At 39.4% G+C, this 20,784-nt stretch overlaps 1 long non-coding RNA gene across 1 annotated transcript in view; it reads right to left on the reverse strand.

Moving 5' to 3' along the window:
* The window catches only part of LOC123598211, a 64,837-nt gene that overhangs the window by 24,634 nt on the left and 19,419 nt on the right, over positions 1-20,784 (reverse strand). The window lies entirely within an intron of this gene.

The raw sequence follows: 20,784 nt of genomic DNA on the forward strand, positions 1-20,784 counted from the left end.
TCCGCCACTGCAGTTTTTAACTCACAGACCTATCCACACCGAGCTTTTAGCGATTTGCCAATTATGGTTCAAATTTTTCCACCACAGCATTGGTTTCTACAGAGGTTTCTGCTCAGGTAAGTTGTGATTCTCTGTATCTGCTTGTCTGTCTTTTTTATTTGGGAAGCAGTGGTTTGCCCTATAACATCACTTCTCTGACAGATCTAAGAAGAGTTACTGATTGTTTGCTTGTTTAACTTTTTACTTCTTGTTTGGACATTTATGACTTCTAAGATTCTTACATGCTGGAATTCAGAAGTCTGTCCTTTATATTTTAGGCAGAATGTAATTATTAAAGAGAAATATGTAGGTTGACTAACTGATTGGTAGGCTGGTTTTTAACAGGAAGATGACTTGATCAAAAGTTATGTGTAATGGATTTTGGAGCTTAGGCAGCTGGGCAGCTCTGCTGTCTTGGCTAGCTGTAATCTGATCCAAGATGACCAAGGCCAGGATAACTGGGATGACCTGGATCTTGTCAGTGGGGCTTTCACCCTCCAGCAGGCTGACATGGACATGTTTTTGCTCATGGCCATAGCAGAGGACAAGAGTACAAACAAAAAAGGTGCAAGCTTCTACTTATATCACATCTACTATCATCTCAGTGGCCAAAGCAAATCACATGGCTGAGCTAAGCCTCAAGGGTTAGGACAATGGATTCTACCTCTTGATAGGAGAATTCTAAAGGCACATGGAAAAAGACAAGGATACAGAAAGGAGAGAAGAATTTGGGCCATAAATACAATCAGTCTACCACATCCAGATTCAAATTCCAGCCCTTTTTGCCATGTGACCACAAGCAAGACACCTGAAAATTGGCTTAAAAAGTACTTACCTCTTGTAAGCATGGTTGTTTGCATTAAATAAAAAGACTCACGTAAAATACTTAGCATAGTGCCCCACCTATATAAATAAATAAATATGAAGACTCGTGGTGGCAGAAAGAGGAGCTGGGATGCATATGGTCATTTGGGTTGTGAGCCTGTATTAGGGTGATGTTGAGGGAAGTGAAAAGGCCCAGCCATATTTGGGAGGAACAGCAAAGGATGAATTTTCAGGAATAAGTGTTCATAGACCTGGGTAATTTTAGGACAATGGTGATGTCATTGACAGAAGCAGGAGAGTCAGGTGGTTGCCTGTGTCGGCGGAGATGACTAAATGTCTATCCCAACTGGATCTCTAGCCTAGTCTCTTTGAGTTTCAGGAAAGGGATGTGGAGACAGAGTGCTAAGTGACTTTACTCAGCATGGCGCAAAACACAGTATTTAACAATCAACCAAACCAGAGCTTTCATTTGATAAACCTGCTATTGCCTACCATTTCTTCTATATTATGGGTAATCACTCTGAAGAAAATTTGGTAAGACTCCCCATTAGTCTAATATCCAAGAAAGGCATTCATTCAGAACTCTGTGACATACTCGAGCACAGCCCAGGTGGAAAGATGATTATCCTTAAATTCACAATATATCTTAGGCTACACTATGCCAGAGGTCAGAGTGATGGAGTTTTTACCCAAACTCATGCCTCCAGTTTTTGTAACAACTTTCAGTCCAATGGGTGTTCATTTGTACTAGAATAATTCCAAGTGCTAACCCCAAAGAAGACTCTCATAGCCTATTAGCTTAAGCAGTTGCCAGCCAAACAAAATAGCAAATTTCCCATGTAGAATGATTTAGTACAGCACGACTAGGATAAATAAATAATGAAGGCATTTGTTTATGCCTACTTATAACATTCCTCGTAGGCAAAAGGGGAAGAAAACATCATCCTAAGCCTGAGAAGGCAGCCGGTGCAGGCTCATCAAAAATATGCATTTTCTTTTATAGTCAAAGAGTGTGAGTTTGCTCTGCTTCACCTCCTGGCCTGGGCTCTTCTGATATCCACGTAATTTAAATGAGAAAGTCATTCTAGGGAGTCATCACATTTCAAAGAAGTGACCCTTTTTGGATGTTGAAAAGATCCCCAGTGTTTGGGTTCACTCCAGGGTGAGGTGGTGTCACAGAGTTCTTGCAAAGTCATCCAGGGAAGCAGACCTTGGAAAGTCTAAACAGAAGTTGTTTACCTTGTCTTTTTGCTTGTTGTGCAAATGGGTCTCAGCTTTGGAGAGAAAACAAGCACATTTCAAGCTCAGTCTAAGTCAAAATTCACCACTGCTGTCAGTCAAACCCTGATAAAGAAGGAGTATTTATTAGTTCTTGGAGTTGCCTGACTTCCACCATGAACTTTGTGGCTAAGACAGCCATAGTATTCTCCAAATTGACCCCAAGCTAGTTGGGTTCACCTTCAAAGGGTGACTCGGTTGAGCACATTACTTCCCATTCTTTCTCCTGAGGAATTGGTTCCACTGAGTTCCTGCATTTACACCTTGGTCCTCTGGGAAGCAGAATCACTCAAACAGCCATGCTTGTTACAGTATCGTACTTCAGGCTGCATCCAGATGTGGATTTCCAATGTGTCCTGAATGTCATGCATCCTTATCCTGTCCTAGAGCCACTATTTTTCTAAAATCCCCACACTGGTGAGGTTTGTTGGGGCAAGTCCACCAGAGTCCCTCTCCAAACAACTCAGTTAAGGAAGCCCCCTCTCCACTTAGGGTTTGTCCTCTGATAACTGGCTTCTGTGTTTGTGGCACAGAGCTTTCTGTACTTTCTCAGCAGCTCAACTGGAAATGCTCTCTTCCTTTTACCTGCCAAGTTAGATTTAAAGAGAGGGTGCCTTGTTCCTGGATCCCAGGAAGGTGTTAAATGTCTCTGCCACTAGGAATCCAGCTAGAGACATTAACACCTACCTCCTGGCTCAAGAGTGGGTGTTAATGTTCTCCCTGCCAGAATATCTGTTATCCAGGGCTTTTCCTCTAGCCAGCCCTCAGCCATACCAGGGCCAGGGAAAGCAAGTCAAACCAGACTGGCTTTCTAACAGTAACAAGCCTCAGCTGGTGAACACTAAATCAGTAACTCCATCTTTTAATCACTTTTAAAGCATTGTGAACACAGTTCCAAAGACTTCCCAAAATAATTCTCCATATAATTAACACAAACTTTTTTTGAAGGTTTACTTAACACACATGAATTCTGGGATGCCTGGGTGGCTCAGTCGGTTGAGCGTCCGACTTTGGTTCAGGTCATGATCTCGCGGTCCGTGAGTTCAAGCCCCGTGTTGGGCTCTGTGCTGACAGCTCAGAGCCTGGAGCCTGTTTCAGATTCTGTGTCTCCCTTTCTCTCTGACCCTCCCCCGTTCATGCTCTGTCTCTCTCTGTCTCAAAAATAAATAAATGTTAAAAAAAAATTTTTAAAAAAACAACAACAAAAAAACACACATGAATTCTTACCAGAATCCTGAGAGGTAGTTATTGTTATTCTCATTTTACAGGTGACTTTACAGGCTCATAGAGGGTAAAGAGTAGGCACCTGTCACGCTGATCTCTGGCTGCCAACCACAGATCCCTACTGAATTGCTAATCCTAACAGTAACCTTGGGGGACTGCTATTTTATAGATCAGAAACTGGGATCATTTTGACTGAAAACAAAAAGTAGAAGACTTTTGACTTGAGCCTAAGTCCAGCTAAGTCCTAGACTACTGTACTTTATACCAAATCACACTGATGATGATCCCAACAGCATGGCACTAACATTGTTTTCCCTAAGGCTTCACTACTCATTTATTCTTTCAGAAGAACATACATTTATTGAGCAGTTACTATGTGTCAAGAATTGCATTGGGTAGGAAGGATTTAAAAACTAAGAATCAGAGACCTTGCCCTCAAGTTGCCTATGTCCAATAGAGGAGATAGGTGGGCATGAAGGGTCAGAGAATAATTTCTGCCACTTCAAAAGTGGAAAGGATGGTAAGTTAAGTTTGAAGGGGGTTAAGATACATTATTCCCGCCCCCAAAAGATGCATTATCCCCAAGGCAAATATATGAATGTCTGAGTGTGTGCAAGGGACCTACTCACCAAGTATCTCTATACTCCAACAACTGACTGAAAACCCATGAAGATTTCTATATCTACAAAAATACAAAGTATTTTACCAAAAGAAACAGACATCTGCAAATGGAATTTTGGTCAAAGCAGTCATACTCTAGGTAACCAAACAGTTAATGAAACTATAGAAGTAATTTAGATTAAACACGGAAATGAAATGATAGAATTATCACATTTTGTAATTCTCAATAAAATAACGGATTTAAGCTATGATAGTCAACAGTTGCTAACATCACAAAAAAGAGAGACATTATGGGCCTCCTGATAAAAGAACACAACACTACCCATGAAACAGTCTTGTCAAAAATCAGATCTGAATTTAAATGAACTTTTAGACCTAACCAATGTCTAACAAGAAATACAGGGGACAGGGGAATATGGCAAATGGATACAAGGATTCAATTAATAATGTCAGCATATGAGAAACTCTCCAGCACAAATGAACAGATTTCTATAACAAATAAATTACAAGGGAGAAAAAAAAAAAAGAGTGGAAAGAGAAGCTGATAGATTAAGAGACTCAAGAGATATATTACCAGAGCAATAGGTGAACCTTCTTTGGATCCTGATTCAAACAAATGAAATGTAAAAAGCAAAAACAAATAACAAACCAAATGCAGAAAAACTACAAGACAACTAGAGACATGAGATCTGAACTCTGCCTTGATAGATGATGCTTCTAAGGAATTGTCAAGTATTTTTAGATATGACAATAGTACTGTGATTATGTTTTTCTTTTAAGTGTCCTTATTTTTGAAAGACAAATATTGCAAAAACCAAAGATTTGACTAGTCCAGGGGTGTATGGGTTCTGAGCCCTTGGACACTATGTGTATCTAAACATCCTGCCATCTCCTGGTCATTTAGAATTATCCATCACATGGTCATTAAAAATCCCGGTAAACCAACAAACCAACCAAAACTCTTAACTTGCTTTAGATGTTAAGTATGTTAGATGTCATGCCTTAGATTTAAAAATATGGGGGAAGAGTGGGGCTGGGTTAAGTTATGTTTTTCTTAGAGTATCTTTCAACAGTTGTATGTAACCTTTTTTTTTTCTTGTATATAACCTTTTAAATTGTAATTGCCTATGTGTAATTTCCAGTAAGCTAATAAAACTAATGACCACTTTCACAGGGCACCTGGATACCTCAGTCAGTTAAGCATTCAACTTCAGCTCAGGTCATGATCTCACAGTTAGTGGGTTTGAGCCCTATGTCAGCCTCCGTGCTGACAGCTCAGAGCCTGGAGCCTGCTTCAGATTCTGTGTCTCCCTCTCTCTCTCTGCCCTTCCCCTGCTTGTGCTCTCTCTCTCTCTCTCAAAAAAAACATTTTTAAAAAGTAATAATCATTTTCTAAAGAGCAAAACAAAAACAGTCATATATAATTTGCTTCAGAAAAACGTACTACCTTTGGGGAAGTCACTTTTAACTATTTTTATAGTGACCCTTCTATAAAGTGGAGAGTTTAAGTTTGCCTTTAGTTTCAGTTTAGAATCTTGTGTATTGCATTTCCTTTAAGTGGGGCTCACCTGTAGGCTCTTCAGGGACCAAGTCAATCCATGCCCTTCCCACCTGCTATCCCATACTAGGAGACCAGAGGGTTCTTGATATCACTCTTGATTCTTGTAGATATATGCCTGGAGTGTTTGAATTAAAAATCTCCCAGTCTCTTTGATTTGCCCAGCGGCTCTGACAGATGCCCTGCCAGGGCTGGGTCTTTTAGAAAGGCTCCTTAATTTGGAATAAAACCCCCCAGCCAACAGAAAGTGCTCACAGGACAATAGAACTATAGTACTTCACTACAATGCACTTTGCATCTTTGAGCACTCAAGGGGGTAACCTTAATGAGCACAAAATATTCATCTCTAATAAGAACATGCTGTCATAATCACCCTCCATGTGATAAATATCCTAGAGGTTTTCTCTTTGTTAGGTTAATGCTTTTCCACAAGATAATCTAACCAATTCTCTAAAAAATGATCACACGTTATCAGGCCCCAATATAGTAATATGGAGGGTTTTTTTTTTTTAATGTTTTGAATCTTGCCTTAAATAAATCCCATCCAAATAAATGCTCCCTTTTTAGCTAGCACCAAAGCTTGTGTTGTTCATTGTAATCAAGCTCCCAGTTGGCTAACTCCTCATCTAACAGTATGTCTTCTGATTTCATTTGAGCAAAATTTATCATCCACAAGCAAAGACAGAAAATGTGTGAATGTCTAAAGCTTATGTAAATTAAGAGGCCATGCATGCCGGTCCTAAAAATAGTAGATAATTATAGGCATTTCTTTCCCATACAATAATTATAGGCCTCCTGTCATCTTTTCTATTCTGTATAAGGTCACAGTAGTATTATACAAAATTTACAGTATATTACAAGTTAAAAACACAATAATTAGCAACTGTGCATCTTCGGCACCAGTGATGAATGTTCACAGTAAAAGTTAAAAAAAAAAAAAGAGCATTATTTGTTTTATGTGGACAGTACACACTTAAATTTAATCATCAACTCCTGCTACCCAATAGGCAATATTCTCTCACTATTATAATGCTATTTGCCAAGTTCATAGTACACCCTTGGGCTGAATTCATCCTTAACGAAGAGACAGTAAGCCAAATCTCTCACTGTCATCTCAACCAGGTGCACCATATTATTTTAAATTTAATAATTCTGTTGAACATATTGAATGATAATGAGCAAGCTTAGAGAAAGTGCCAAGGATTATTTTGACCATTATAATCAACATCTGATTCAGGGGGAAAAAAATCCTTTTACTAAATAATGTGGGTAGTTCAGAGGTTTGCTTATTTAATATACGGTGTAGGGTTGTTTTCCCCCTGCTTGTTTATATCATTCATTGAGGGGAAGAAAAAGCTATGGATATTATACTTCAGTGGAAAAAAAGTATTTTAACAAAAGAGGGTTTATCCTTAGCTCTTAATTATCCATACTAATGGGGACAATTAGTATTTGTCCTCATTTGGACTCCTTTGCTTAAGGAAAAAGTCATAGAAGTAAACACCCTCACCAGCCTTTCCCAGCTCTGCCATGTTGTCAAAAGCGGCTTAAGAAAGATGAGGATTTACCAAGAATGGGGCCAGTGAAGCTTGTAGAGGTACTAAAACCACTTGTGGTTGCCTGTGTCATTTGGTTTGCTCAGCTGTTTCATGTCTCCAGCTATGACAGTTCTTTTCCCCACTTGCCACGCTGATGTCCAATATGATCACTACAAACAGGAATGCTCACCTCCAGGGCTGTGCTGTCTCAAAAGTGGTTCAGACCCAAAGACCAGCATCCCAGGGAGAACTGAAAATTAATCAGAGCAACCATTATGCTCTGTGTAAGAAACTGATTCTATGACCACCTTAGCCATTCTCCTCCTTTTGAGAGCAAAATAGTACGAACAGAGATTAAGAATAAGGTCTGGAGTCAGATTTTCTTGGTTCAAATCCCAGTGCCACTCTTCATTAGCTCTATGAGCTTAGATGTGACCTTTCTACGCCTCAGTTTTCCCATCTATAAAATAGGAAAGCAGCAGTTGGAAGCATTAAAAGAATATATGTGAGATATATATAACCATTTTGTGATTAAATGCTCCCTGGCCACCGAAAGTTACTGTGACAATTGAAGAGACTTAAAAATAATGTAAAATATGTAAAAATAATAAAAAATAATGTAAAAATAATATAAAATATTTCTGATTAAAAGCACAAGTTTTGGGATCAGGTAAGTCAACAACACACAAATCTCTGGCTTCAGCCAAGACCTCTAAGCTTCAGGCTGGAACATCCAACTGCCTAGCTGACATTCCCCTTTGGATGTCTCACGGACCCTGCAAACACAGCCGAACTCTTCAATTTCTTCCATGTACCTGCTTCTCTTGCTCCCCACCTCCATGAGCAAAACCACCAGAGGAGACCACCTTGGACCCACGTCTCCCTAAACCCTGGCTTCCAATCCATTAACAGAGAAGACTTTTGCTGGGTCCAGCATATATTCCTCCCTCATCCTTTCTCAACAATATCCATTTCCATTGGTGAACCATGTGGTTTCAAGGAAAGCTGACCCTCCAGCTCTAGTTTCAAAGCTTACGGCTTAGGTTTAGTCGTTCAGAATGTTCTATCTTCCTAGCCTCAATAACTGGTTCACAAATGGGCATGAGACTTAAGGTAGTCCAATCAGAGTGAGACTTGAGGCTTTTGCTGAGAACACTGTACTGAAGATACTCTCTTTTTAAAACAGGATATAAAGAAAGAACAGACAGTCTTGGAGACACTGGCAGCCACCCTGAGAGCATGATAGTAGTCCACTTTTGATAAAGCATATATGGCAGAAGGTAAAACAGTCCAACAGAAACCAGTCCCCTAGAGACTTCATTGAGCTTTACCTGAACCCAGCCCTATTTCCACATAGTGCAGTTACACAAACCAATATATTCCCTCTACCTCTTTAAAATTATTTTAAGTTTATTTATTTATTTTGAGAGACAGAGTGCACACGAACATGAGTGGGAAAGGGGGAGAGAGAGAGAATCCCAAGCAAGTTCCGCACTATCAGTGCAAGACCAAATGCAGGGCTCAATCTCATGAACCATGAGATCATGACCTGAGCTGAGATTAAGAGTCAGATGCTTAACCAACTGAGCCACCCAAGCACCCCTCCCCCCTACTTTTCAAGTTAGTTTCTATTACTCAGTATTCTATTGCAATTGAAAGCATTCCAAATGATTTAATCAAAAAGTTTGCCTCCTAAATATCTCTGGAATACATTCACTTCTCTCCATCCCCTCCACCACCATCCTGATTCAAACCTCGGTTATTTACTATCTAGACTATTGTGATAGCCTTCTGATTAGTCTTCCTGCTTCCTCAGTTGTCCCTCTTCCCACTCCATTCTCAAGTAGTCAGCAGTATCTTAAAAAAAAAAATTCAAATGTGGTTAAATCATTTCCCAGCTTAAAGTCCTTTAATGACTTCTTATTGAGATTAGGATAAAGTCCATATCCCTAACAAAGCCAACTAGGTCCTATGTGATTTGGCTCATAACCTTTCTCAACAGCTTGTCTTAATGTCAATCCCCCTTGGTCTTTAAATTCCAGGCACAACTGCCTTTTTGCAGTTTCTTGAAGACACACCATGTTCTTTTCTGCCTCAGGTCTTTTGTACATGCTGTTCCATCTGTCTAGGACAGCCTCTTCTCCAGACAATGACCACAGACACCCCAAACACTCTTTTACTCACCTCTCCCTCTGGATCTCAGTGGTATTCCTCACAGAAGCTTCCAACTATAGGTCCCCTGTCATGTTTTCCACTCTCCTCTGTGTCCCTCCTTCACAGCATCCTCACACTTCACGCTCCTTATTTAACTGTCTGCCTCTCTTTTAATGGTATATCATCACTACTTACCTACCGCAAGATAGGCCTGGAACATAGCAGGTACTCAACAGATGGGTCAATAAAATAATCGAGATAAGTACAAATTTTTTTTAATGTTTATTTATTTTTGACAGAGAGAGAGAGAGTGTGTGTGTGTGTGTGTCAGAGCATGAGTGGGGGAGGGGCAGAGAGAGACAGAGACACATTACCTGAAGCAGGCTCTAGGCTCCAGCTGTCAGCACACGGCCCAACACAGGGCTAGAACCCATGAACCACAAGATCATGACCTGAGCCGAAGTTGGATGCCTAACTGACTGAGCCACCCAAGCGCCCTGAGATAAGTACAAATTCAAGGTCTCTTTTTAATTGTATAACCCTGGGTGAGCTACTTAACCTCCTTGAGCTTCTGTTTCTTCACGCTTAAAAAATGCAAGCTGACAACACCCACCTCACAAGACCGTTTAAGGATTAAATTAAATTTGGGCACATAGCAAGTGTTTATTACATCTCTAGTAAGTGGGATGTCCTAGATCCAGGATTTCCCTAGGTCTCAAGAGATGAAAAAGAACCCTAGGACCCAGATGCTTTACAGTAGAATCCAAACTTTCAAAACCATTCAAGTGGGAAGGAGAGTTTCCACTGTGAGAGGTTCCTTGAAAAGGCCCCAAGGACAGCTATGCCATTCAAAGGAGATGGAAGAATTTATAAGCAAAATATCAGGTGAATACTTTAGGAGAAACTAACTAGTAAACTGGCATGCTTATGCTCACAAATAAATGGCAAGAACGACTAGTCCCTATTCTCTGTGACATCACTTCAAAATGTGAAGGCTGAATTTCAGCCCTGCAGCTGTGTATCTTTCCAGCACATACACCATGGATCTTATCTATGTATTCAACTATTTGATCTCTTGCCTTATACTGAACACTGCATTAAGAAATGTTATCTACATTGTTTTGTTTCATTTAATCCCTAAATTCTGTAAAGTAGGTCTCACTATTTACAGTTGACACATGAGAAAACAGAGGCGTCAGTGCTCTCACTTCAGCACTAAATCTCTTTCTTCATAGCACTTTTTTTGTTTTAATTTCCTTAAGTGATCTCTACGCCCAGCACGGAGCTCCAACTCATGACCCAGAGATCAAGAGTCATGTGCTCTACCCACTGAGCCAGCCAGGCGCCCCTCTTCATAGCATTTCTGATTTTTGATTAGATTTTCTGCCTGTTCACTTATCATCCTCACCAGGCTGTAAGTTCCTTGAAGGCAAGCACTTTATTTGTTTTGTACATTTTTTTTTTTTTTTTTTTGCAAAAGCCCAGTTTGGCAAAATCCCAGGTTAGTACTTGCTTCATATTTGTTGTTTATTGTTCAGTATTTATTTATGGAATAAATGAGTAAATGAATGCTTTGATTTGGTAGAGCAAAGAGATGAGAAATTGGTATCTGAGATAAAATAATACACAGGTTAAACTAAACATTCAGAAAGACTTAGATTTCTCTGAAGCCCACTTGGCATTTAAATATCTGGGAACAGATCAAGAATATGTCAACAGCCCATTAAAGAGTTGATATTCAATGTGTAGGGACCTGCTTTCCCTCAAGTCCTGAACGGCTGTTTGGTTTCTGCAGAGCACGCTCTGTGGAGCCGCAGGGCCCTCATTTGTATTAGAAGTGAGAGCTAGTTCTAAACTCAAGTTGGATGGAACAAATATGTTCTTTTGACTTAATGATATAACATTTTATCAGCCACATAAAAAATGAAATATATGTGTTCATTTGCTATTTGAGGCGCTTTTTCGACGTGTGTGCAGGAGCTATGTCAGCTGCTAACTGGTGATCCTTTTCTGACACCCTTTCCCAAGAGTATTGCATAGATAAACATACTCTATTTGAACAAGACCAATGACAGCAAAATTGCTTGCTTGTCTCTAAAAAGACTCTAATAATGTGCACCAAGGGAGAGGCCCATGGTCTGACAGAATTTTTTTTCCCCAGTGTAAACCATAAAATCCATTTCAATAGCCAGAATAAAGCAGTTTAAAGTGCATCCCTAGTTAATTATATCCAAAGAGTAATAATAAAATCAACTATTAAATTTTAGAACTTCCTCTTTAAAGTATTAAATATTTGGCAACGGCAACGCAGTTAAATTTCTCTTACAATAATGCTCTCCCTTGCTCAGCTGGCCTATAAGAAGGGCATTTATGCAAACTCTTTCAGTGTGCTAGAAAAAGAATATATTTTTCCTGGGAAGAAATATTTCAAATCAGTCCTTTGTTCCTGCCATTTTTTGGTTTGTGAAATAACTAATAGCTTGATAGGAAAATTCACTAAATTAAAGGAGACAACTAAATCATAAGTCCTCTACAATAATAGACAGGACATGACAAAAAAAATTAAAATCAAAAGGTCACATGAGTCCAAATCCACTGTTTGGAGCCTTGACTCAGTTGCCTCGGCAGCTTTCAAGATTCAGGCATTTTCTGGCCTTTATAACTTCACCCTTGATGTCAGTCCACACCAATGCTGTTCATTGGAGTAGAGGTCTGTACTAGACTAGGATGAAAGAACTGGGTTCTGTAGAAATCATCCAGGAAGCAGTGACTTTGGCTCCTATCACACAGTTTGATTAGGTAGCCATGAATCTGTCCCCTTCAGTAACTTCACTCACAGGTATAAGAAGGATTAAGCTATCTGGTGGCACAGAACTCAGAATGTGATCTTCCAAGGCTGAAGGCAATGGTTTTGCCAACATTCATCCACTCCCCCTGTTATTTGTTCTACTTCAATTTTCCATTTGAAAGGCTGATTCTACCTCTATGAATAATGTGGAGAGTGAGTACTGCTTCCTAAAGAGGCAAAGGAATATGCAGGTTACACCAAAGCTAGACTACTGGCTTCTCAGGAAACCTAGAGGAGAATGAAAAACTTACCGCTGTCTCTAAGGATAGTTTCTATTCTGGGGACACCTTGCTGGGCAGCTTTAGAAAAAAGTTGTGTCTGTAAACTCACTGGATTGTGGACCAGATAATAGACCAAATTTACACCACAAGTAAGCTCACCTGGAAGTATCTCAGGAAAACAGCCAAAAGAAGCCTCCAAGACAAGGGGAAGCAGAAATTATGTTGTGGGTGGGATCCTCACAGCTACTGTGTATCTTTCCAGTGGACCTCACCTGCCTGCCCCTCCAAAGCCAAATCCAGATAAAAATCAGAACACACTTATGAGAGAAACAAAAGCTACCTCTTGGCCAACAGTCCCTGTAGCGGGGAGGATGCAGGCGCCTGCCGTACTCTCTGAGGCACTAGATATGGGGTTGAAGGGCACTTCCAGAGACAGAGGTGGAACTGAAGGGCCCCCTGTGGGCTTTCACTCTGGGGCCAGATGTTTACTAGGCAATCTTGAAAAAGACCCACAGTTATGCTCTTGTTTTACAAAGAAAGTAATTGAGATAATGCTATATCAGGACAATTATTGGAAAAGGGAGAAGAAAGGAAACTTGGCCTTAGGCAGTCTCAACGTAAATTCTCAATGAAACATTTAAGAGAATAATAGATGTCTGGCTTGAAGATACAATGACAAATAAGATGTAAGTGGTCTTGCTTTCCAGAGACATGATTACCTGGTGGGGAGACACTCCTGTCCATAAGTAAATGCTATTCAGTTGTAACAGGTGCTGTAACAGAGCTAGATTCAAGAAGGGCAAGTATAAGAGATTGATACCTCAACTTAGGAGCTCATGGACGTTTCATTGAACAGGAACTATTCAGCCTGAAAATACAGGTAGATATTTACCAGTTGGACATGGGATGGCGTAGAAAGTGTTCCAAGAAAAAATAACCCAGGCAAAGTACAGTGAAATATCTCAGGTGATCATGGACCTAGAAGTAGCTCAATACAGTTGCATCAAGTCTGGAGGTGTTTATCAATGGTTCCTGCACACATGGGGTCTCTGAGATGCCAGATTGGGAAGGGGCTGTAGGAACTGGATCATGAAGAGCCTCGTACTCCAAGCTAAGCAGTTCCAAATTGATCCTGTAATGAGGTGCCATGAAGGACTTTAAATAGATCAAATAGGGCTTTAGAAGGATCATTAGGAAGGCAGCGTGCTGATGAATGGGTTGCAGGGGACCAAACTTGGAAGGAGAGGCCAGTTAGGAGCTGTTCATTCATTCATTCATTCATTCATTCATTCATTCACATATTTATTAAGCACCAATGTACCAAGGTACCAAGGTACCAGGCACCTTGAGAGAGTAGTTGATCATGCTGGAGGTGGGGATTAAGATGAGAGAAACTGAGGAGCATGCAGTTTTTGTATGAGCAGTAGAATGTGAGGAATGTAGAAGACTTGGTGATTTCTGTTCTCTTTCTATATTCTGTTTGCATCCAGAGGCAAGTTCTTCCCCATCAGTCCTCATCTTCATCATCTAATGAAACTTGCTCTCAGGAAAATTCTAATAAACCTTGAGCTTTAGTGGATTTCTCCTCCCAGAAATACCTGTCTTGAAGCAGTAAGCAGAAGCCTTGAGTCACTGGAATGAAGTCCTGATGGTAGATTTCCAGAACTAGGTAAGAAGGACCTACTTTTTAATCAGGATCTCCTCCATGCAAGAGGGCATCTGCTCCACCTCTCAGGACAACCCTGCATTCCAGGCAAAGCAGTGAATAACTACTTTGATTTTGGTGCCCCTTGCTCCTGGGGCCAATCTCCCAGGTCCCAGGCTTCTAATCTCTTGCCCAGAGTGCTTCTTCTTGCCTAATGTGTGTGTGTGTGTATGTGTGTGTGTGTGTGTGTGTGTTTGTTGTGTGTGTGCACGTGTGAATGTGTATGTGCACACACACACACACAAAATAGTCACACAGGGTCCTTATCCCAAGAATGTTTTTTCCCATCACAAAATTAAATGCCTCTTCCCAGGAAGGACAACATGCTTTATGAAGGCAGTTCCAGGAATCTTTCGAATTGTGTCATTATAGAGGTAGATCCATGCCAGGCATTTCCTGAGATAGCAAACTGGTCGTCTTAGAGTGAAAATGATCACAGAATTTGAAGATTCTGGTGTGAACTAACTTACTTTCCTTCCTCTCTAGCTCAAAATCTCTTGCTGTCATTTCTCTCCTTTTCCCCTTCCCACCTGCCTCTCTATCCATCTCAAGTCTAAGCCCTTTCTTCACCTGTGCTCTAGATACTGGCATCTATACCTTCAGGAATTGCTTTTCAATTTTTTTTCTCATATATTTATTTTCTCTTTATTTTTTATTTCATTTTTATTCTCCTTTTATTTTCTCTCTTGCTTTCATGTTCCACTTCTCCCTCTCCCTCCTATCTACAAACTTGCTTTGGTCACCCTTACCCTCCTTTCAAAACTGGTGTCCCCTCCAGGTCTTATCAAGTCATTCTCCTGCCACTCAACAGTGTTCTGTTCCTTACCTCCTACGTCCTTTATATTATCTCCATGTAGTCTTGCTCCAACCCAACTACCACCCTCCCTACCCCTAGCTCTCCTGAAACTGCCTCTTTAAAGGCTGTTGCTGACTTTCCTCTTGCCAGATTCAATCACACTTCTAGTGGTCTCCTGTAAGTAAAAATAGAACCCATTTTAAGACATTTGGAATTTGCCATCTTATCCAATGGGTAATATTTATAAAGTACTTGCTGGCTCTGTACCCATTTTGTCATGTACAAAATGACCACAATAATAACCCTGACTCTATCCATAATGCTAGATTGAAATAAGCTGTTATGTGGACTTTGTAAACTACAAATTGCACTTCAATTATTAGTCCTTATTACTGTCATGCTTGCCTTTTCTAGCAATCAGCTCTGCTGACCACTGGATTCTTCTTGCAGTTTTCCCCAGTCTGAGCTTCTCCTACATGATCCTCTGCCCCCTGCCCTTCTGTCCCTTCTTCTGTCCCTTGCCTCTTTTTCTAAAAGGCCATGAAAAGAGGGAATCCCACTGAGTTTTGTCACCAGTCTTTATCTGCATTCTCATCCTATTCCACAACTTGAGCTACCCCCTATATATAGATCTTCAACTCCGTCCTATCACCTCTCTAGAAGTTCTCACACTTTGATCTGTACCAACACAAAATTACAAAAACTTAACTGGTTTTATTTCCCAAGGCTGAACAGACTTCCTTATTTATTTCTCTCGAAGGTACCATCACTTTTCTACTTAAACATCATCCAAGATTAGAGACCAAACATTTGATGTCTTCTGGATTTCTTCTAAGTTTAAGCAGTAAAATAGATAGCCTACACCAACGTATTGGTAATCTATTGCTGGATATTGAATAACTCCAAAACGTAAGGTATAATTCAGTAACTATTTAGTTCAATTCTAAATTAGTGTATCACTCTACTGTTCTCACCTGGACCCACATGTGCTTCTGTCATTAGCTGCTGGTCAGTTAGGCCACTTGACTTCTGGGGTTAGCTGACTATTGTCTGGGGAAAGGAGGATACTGGACCACATGTCTGTCACAATCAAGGAAGCTAGCCTGGGCTCATCCACAGGGCTGCTCAGGGTTCCAAAAGCAGCCAGAGAGCAAGCTCTGATACCCAAGTTCTTCTTAAGTCTCCGTCATATGTTTGCTACTATCTCAATGGCAAAGCAAATCACACAGCCAAACTCAGAGTCAGTGTTGGGAGGGTGCTAGTAAAGGGCGTAGAGACAAGGAAGGAAACATATATAAAGGGAAGAAAGTGAGGACACTTTTGCAACAATCGCAATCAGTCAACCTGGACATCTAATGCATACAAGTTTCAATTTCTCTGGTAGGGACTCTCCAGGAAAACCTCCCATAGACAGCATGCACCAAAAACACTTCATTAAAGGTCTCTAATGAAGGGTAATTCAGCCCATGTTGCTCAGACCTTTCTGAATTGTTTGCCGAATGGTATATCATTGCTTGCTAAACATTCTGTCACGAAAGACTAACGGTCACTTCCTGACATTCCCTCATTGCATGTCATAAAAGCCTAATACCCTGCAAGTCAGAAACAAAGCCTCAGGAAATACAGCAGTCTCATCAAGCTAATATTGTCTCTAAACATGAAGTCTCAACCCAGGGTTGAATCCAGCCCCAGTGGGTAAAGAGGCCCAGGGTTACTACAGAAGTCATTAGACCTGACTACCAAGGACCAGACCAAGCCCCACCTCACAGAGTAGTTACACATGTGTCATATAGTTGTGGGTGCCCCAGATGAGTGTGAAGGCCAAGGTCTGGGGGAAGAGGATGGTGAGCAAGGTTTGCCTTGCACACAGGAAGACTAGGCTATGGTTCCTGACCTCAGGCATCTCATCAGTGTGGTGCCACCAAGAGCTGGTGTGGGCCTTCAGAGATGAGAAGGCTCTTGGTAGGCCAGAGTTGTCAAGGCAGGCCTCAGGGGAAGTACAGGATTTAAAATAAGTTTTGAAAGAAGATGAGAGTGGTTGTCATATTGGGGGAGAGGGAGAGCATTAAAGGAGAGATGAGTGTGGTGAAGAACAATAAGGCGGGCTTGCCTGGAATAAAAGGCACTGGCAGGGGAGGGCAGGAGATAGGCTGGATAAATAGTGTGGACCAGACACAGATGCTCTCATTGCCTATTTGATAGTCTTCATTTAACAAGTCTTATGTTCTTGACAGGACAGAGGATGAGGAAAGCGTTGGGTGAGGAAGGTTAAGTTGGGGACACTGAATTACAGGAGAAAAGAAATAAAAACAAGGATATTAGTTGAGAGATCATTAGATAATCTAGGTGTAGTCCAGATAAGTTAGGACAGAGAACAGAAAGGGGAAGAGGTATATCCTACAGAAATTATAAAAGAAAGATTTCAATGTCTACTTCATATTAAGCTACTTCCCAGATTTCAATTCTGGGGCAAACGATCCATTCCTTATGGACTGTGGAACAACTTGCCAAGAGGGCTAATTATAGCAGTGTAGAAAACCAAGGCAGATAAATTCACATTCTCCAAGTGAAGAATTTGCAGGATTTTTTTTCTGATTTGACTATTTGGGAGAAAATTCTTAGTCTTTCCCTTGCTACATATATAAATGTAGCGCCAAAATTATCATGGGGTTGAGATAAAAATGGAACATTTTTGATACTTAATCTTGTAGTTCAAGCAAGATATGGTGCTAGGTTATGTGTTCAATCCCAATTACGAACAGGTAATAATAACCAATATTTACAGAGTTGCCTCACTCAATGTTCACAACCACCCTGCAAAGTTAGCATCACTATCATTTCCATTTCATAATCAAAGGAACTCAGAGAAGTTAAGCATTTTTCTAAGATCACTCATTTACTAAGAAAGAGTGGAAATTTGAATTCAGGTCTTCTGACTTCAAAGCTTTCCCCCACACCACTAAATTTTCAGTCCAACACTGCAAAGCAGAGGTTTGTTCTCTTTAAAAGAATCAGAATTATAGGTGTTTGTTCTCTTTAAAGGACCAGAATTTTAGGATATAGGCTGATGAGTCTTGACATTTCCTTAATGTAACATGTTAATTCTTTATTTAAGAGAGAACAACTTGTGATTTTCTTCCATTGGTGGGCTAGACAGATAATAAAAATGATAGCAAAAGCTATTAAAATTTATATGGAGACTAGCACGGATTGGAATAACTACAAAGTGAATTCTTTAAGCTGCAAGAGAAAGGTGGTGAAATAGCACAATATGAAAGAAAGCTCTCCTTTAGCTTGAGATGCCTAAATATGCCATCAAAAGACTGCTCAATTCTCAAATGCCAGTATTTTCTGACTCCTCTAAAACCTATTTTTAATGCAAAATATCAAAATCAGCGGGATAGTAGGTGTCCCAAAATGTCTTAATTCAGAGAATTAGTGTTAACTGAGCCTGATTAGCTCCATTTATCTCTAATTAATTACCTTTATCTAATTAGACACTTTGTTTCCGGTAGACATGGAGTCAAGTAGACTAGATTATTAGTGTAGTCATTGTGCCTTTACAAAATCCTGAAATTAATGAAACGTGCAAAAGAATCTGCAGTTCTAATTGCACAGGTGTTGCCTTATGGCAAAGCTTTATCATCTGATTACACCAAGGGGTTATTAGTGACTTTTTATATAGAGGATGAGCCTATGAAATGTACCTTAGCAACAGCTCATTAGTTTAGGGTTGTTACTGTATTATTTATTACATTCAGCCTTCCCCATTATCTAGATTGATTCATAGACCTATATATTTTTTTCTCTCCTCTGTGCAGAAAAAATAAAATAAAATAAACCATCATTATGAAGAGTCCAGATGCAATGTGGAAAAATGCAAAATGTGTTCATCAGCTACAATTTGACTCTTTAAGACAGAATGTTCTAAAGTTACATGCAATCAGAATCAAATTTATGGGGGGTGTTCTATGGAAAAAAAAACAATTTAAATTACTGAGGAGTATGGAATGATCCCTATATGTGATCAAAAAAAAAAAAAAAAAAAAAGCATCTGGCTATCCCCAATGTCTTCGCATAACTGAATAGGCATATCAAGGTATGTGGAAACAAAAAGCAAAATATTTTTACACTAAAATGTATTTATTTTTATTTTCACTTTACATGCTTCTAAAACAGGCTAAGGAGACATCTCCACATATGCTCCCCCACCACATTTATAAAAATCGATCTCTTGTTTTACTTTTTTCTTTTTTTAAGAATAGATTTGTTACCAGATAGAGAAAAGTAACAAACTATACAATCTAGCTTTGCTGAAAAAGCAAGATTTCAATGCCTGCTTACAAAAATGAAAAGTGCTTTTTTATGGCAAGTTTAAGCATCTGCAAAATACTAAAATATCCCAACCTTTGTATTTTAATTTTTTCCCCTTATAACCATTTGAAGAAGCACTGTTTTTTCACAATCATAGAGTAATTAAACAGCTAGAAGTAAATCCAGCCACAATCCTATTCTAACATACAAACATATTTATTGACAAAGCAGTAATTCTTTATATAATTTGTCAACATAAATATGTCAAATGTGTTTTAAAATCATTTCTCTCTCTGTTCCCCAACAAAAATTCCTCTACTGATATGAGCCATATATTGCTGTTCACTTACTGCAGAATCTAAACTAGTGAAATGATAACGGGTAACTGTTTTATAGAGCATGACAACTAATTTGAGTGGTAATAATGAATATTTAATGATCCTCCTTTCAAGCATGAACATATAACTTTTCATGTATTCCCTACCAAAATTATAACCATTAATCTAAAAATTATAGTTGCAACTGAAATAATAGCCAGGAATTATAGATTATAGCCAAGTTGGAATATTGCATAAATATTCTGTATGAACACAAACACGGGGGCACGTAGGAAGCTCCAGCCTCCTGTTTTCATGCAACCCAAATCTCTTTGAAATGTATGGAAGTTGCATGATTAGTAGAGAAGACATTTGAAATCAGATATAAAAAGGCTATTATTTCTATCAATAACTAAGTACAATAGCCAAGGTCATTTTCACTCTTCACTAGCTCACAATTTCTAAACAAAAATAACATGTATATAAAAATGTGTCCCCTGTAAGGGTAATATTAGAACGTCCTCTTTAAATCAAGGAAACAGGGAACATAAAATTTATCAGAAAGGCAGAATTTTATACTTTTAAATTTCATCTTTTTATGTATTTAATTTTCCCCAATTATGTCCCTCTACCAGAAACTACAAATGTGACTTCAGGAAAAGAAAGAGATCTGAAAAAATACATACAGTGCTTTACAATGGACTTTGTTCACTGATAAAAAATAATTTTGGTTAAATTTTCAAGTTGTATCATTCCTAGTTTTCAGTGAGATCTGTATAATTTCATATGCCTGCAATGTTGCAAAGAAACACATCTGCCTCTTTTCCTGGTTGGGTTTGCTTTCCTTATTACAGGAAAACCAGTGCTCTTGTCACAAATACCCAATTCTACATCAAATCCCAGGGCTCTATATTATTTTTTAATTGTTTTTAAAGGTACATTGTGTCTTAACAAAAAAACCCAAAAAAACCACAACTGATAAGGTGGAAAAGAGGAGCCAGTAAAATCTGCACTTTTTCCCAATTGTGAGCCTCTTTATCAGAAAGTAAGTGCCCAGTTGAATGGCACATCATTACAGCACCAGCTCATCAACAAGGTTTTGCCTCTTTAGTACTCCAGCTTACAGGTCAACATGTAAGCATGTGTTGGGTCACATTCTCCAAATGTGTACATACTCATTGAACACATTTCTAATTGAGCACGTGTTCTTGACTAAAGCCAAGCAAGATCAAATGAGAAAAGGAATTCCAAATATCCTTCATAAACTGTAAAGTGCTTCAGAAATATACAATGGTAACACTGCACAACACTTAGGTAACACTACATCTGGATACTAAACTCCTAAT

Source organism: Leopardus geoffroyi, chromosome C1 (genome assembly GCF_018350155.1).
Source record: "Leopardus geoffroyi isolate Oge1 chromosome C1, O.geoffroyi_Oge1_pat1.0, whole genome shotgun sequence".
In the NCBI taxonomy this organism is placed as follows: Eukaryota; Metazoa; Chordata; class Mammalia; order Carnivora; family Felidae; genus Leopardus; species Leopardus geoffroyi.